This window comes from Microtus ochrogaster, assembly GCF_000317375.1.
Source record: "Microtus ochrogaster isolate Prairie Vole_2 chromosome 14 unlocalized genomic scaffold, MicOch1.0 chr14_random_1, whole genome shotgun sequence".
In the NCBI taxonomy this organism is placed as follows: domain Eukaryota; kingdom Metazoa; phylum Chordata; class Mammalia; order Rodentia; family Cricetidae; genus Microtus; species Microtus ochrogaster.
The window spans coordinates 2,346,297-2,349,241 of record NW_004949096.1 but is presented as its reverse complement, the minus strand read 5'-3'; positions in this window follow the sequence as shown (position 1 = coordinate 2,349,241).

The following is a 2,945-nucleotide window of genomic DNA, read 5'->3' as shown; positions in this document are numbered from 1 at the left end:
GGACTTTCCACAGGGCAGGGAACCCTGACTGCTCTTCAGACTCGAGAGGGAGGGGGAGAGGAGTGGGGAAAGGGTGGGAGGAGTGGGAGGCTGGGAGGAGGCAGAAATTTTTTTTTTCTCAATAAAAAAAAATCTTTAAAAAAATATTGTCTTTCTCTGGCATGGTTGCTAATTGTATGTGTCAACTTGATGGGGTCAAAGGATATGCAAATCACAGATAAAGGAATTTTCATGTGGCTACCTGTGAGGGTGGTTACAGAAGAGATCGACCTGTGGGTAAGGATGTTAACCTCCTCTGACCATGCAGGGTGACACCACCCAATACTTTGAGGATTCTTATGAACAAACGGTGGGAAAAGATCAGCTAACTCACTCTCTCATCCTCAGCAGGATCATCTGCTTTCTGTTTTTGGAAATTGGAGCTCCTGGTTCCAGGGTTTCAGATGTGGGTGTTTCCCATAGCAGCAGTTTCATTGGTTCTCAGGCCTTCAAGAGGCTGTGTCATCAGCGTCTGCCTCTCCCCTTATAGACAACATACTATCAGACTTTCCAGCTTTGGGCTTAACTCCCTATAAATAAATACCTGGTTTTCAGTACTTCACGGTAAGATGGTAGAGTTTCCTTTTAGAACAAGGCTGGCTGTGTTTGGCTGCTAGGGTTGTTTTGACCAAGTCCCACATACTGAGTGGTCACAACAGCAAAAGTTGACTACTTCGCCATTTGAGCACTCTGAGTACAGGCTCATAAAGCAAGGGGGTCCGTTCTATGGACACGTTCTTCCTTGCTCTGGCCATCATCTTCCCATGCTTCTATTGGTCACCTCGATCCGTGTCTGAGTCCTGATTGCTCCTTCCTATAGACCACCATCATCTGAAATTCTAACGGAGTCCAGCTTGGTAAACCAGTGAGCTGATGGTGGTTCCTTTTATTCGGTACAGGGGAGGGGTTACCTGCAGTACAATGGGCGGGGGCTTAGTTACAGGGATGACTGGAGGGGGACGGATGACTCAAAGTAGCTGCATCACTATACAACTTGCAGACTGCTTCACTGTAGAACTTTTCCCCAGCAATTTGGATTCTGGCTTTATAACCTTGGGGATCCAATACCTTTCCAGAGCTTCCTGAGTCTAAACAATGTTAATATGCACTCCATTCCTCCCAAGGGAGGAATGTTGGACAGAAAAGCTACACCACACAGACATACCCTGAAATAATGAGGATTTGGCCGTTTGTAAATGAGTCCGGAGGTTTTGGGGACAGAAACATCCCCAAAACAACAACCATCTAGAGGAAGCTTTCAGGGATATTATGAAAACATTCCTGCAGTTCTGTCTAACACACTGTTAGGGAGGAAAATTTTTGAGAGTCTTTCATAGATGAATATGGATGAGCTGACCCTCGCTGAGTATAAAGTATGAGCACAGCCCCATAACAGAGAGAAGCAGAGGGTAAGACTCATAAAGAGACAGTAGCCCAAGATGGCATGAAGGGGGTGGAGAATGAGAAGAAAATTGGAGTCGTTGGAGGCATGAAATGGGGATCCAGTTTCATTCTACAGGAATTCCATACATAAATACGTAAGTTGCCCCATGGGCAATCCTTCTAAGGCCTCCTGCTACCAAACTGGCCTCCACTGGCAACAAAGAGAGAAGAGAACTCATCTGTCATTCATGGCCTTCTGCAATGAAATTTAAAACTTGGTGTTCTTTTAAGAGCCCTTCAAAATCCCTTAGCCTTTGGGACATACACTGCGCCCATGTGTTCTGTCCCAAAGCTGGGGGGGGGGGGCTCTTTGAGTTGTTCATGTTTCCCTCTCACACAGGATTGTCTCTCCATTCCTCCTGTGCACACATATCTGCAACCTTCAGTGACAAAGTTGACATTTGTTGCAAAGGGCTGTGGCCTCTTTAAGGAAAATCCAATCCACTTTAAGGAGTGTCACCTTTGACACTCCTGCAGCCTGCCATGGTACCTGGTGTCCAGCAAGTACTCAAATAAATGGTATTTTTGAATAAAACAACGAAAGATATTTTGCAGAGACTAATTAAAGAAGAACCCAGTAGCTGACATTTGGAAATGCCAACGGTGCTGACTCACCTGTTGGAGGACAGACGGGCGAGCCTTCTCTGATAACGTGGTGGCTTTCCCATCGGCCAGACACACCGTATCCATGATGATGTGTTTGCTCACTGCAAGGGGAGACAGTTACTCAGGACTCCGGTATTTTTTTACAGTCAGATTATTATGTCTAGAATTTAATATTGCTCTGTCCTGTGATATTTATTTCAGGGTCAGAAGAAATGTATCTATACCCTACCTATTTGTGTCAAATCTAACAATTTAGGAGAAGATTAGACTCTCTGTGCTGGCTTTTGATGCTTGGGGAATAGCCTGGCTTTGACATACAGGCATTTTCCAACAATATAATATTAAACAATTATCATTAGATATTTTCATCTTTTCAATGGGTTGGCATTCCACATAGTATGTGTGTCTTCCTTAAATCTTTGATGATGATGCATATGAGATTGTAGATGTATCTACCATATTTGGTATGGATGTTTTATTGCATTTATGTGTACAAATAAAATATTTATCCAACTCAAATTCAAGTTTTACTATGGGATAAATATGCTATATTATTTATGCCACAATGCCTTATACAGGCCATGATGTAAAACTCTTCACCCCTGAGGACTTAGGAGACAACACAGGGAGACAGTTCAGTAAATAGTAGCACCTCTTTACTTGAAGAAGCAAAGGAGTAAAAAGATTATTTAAGGGAATACTGAAAGTTATTAGATCCTAAACAGATTTTATTGATTCAATTCCTGGTGCTTGCAAAAAAAAAATTAGCTAGTAGTTGGGCAGTAGGGAAAGATGCCTTTAATCCAGCACTGGGAAGGCAGAGGCAGAAAGATCTCAGTGAGTTCAAGGCCAGCCTG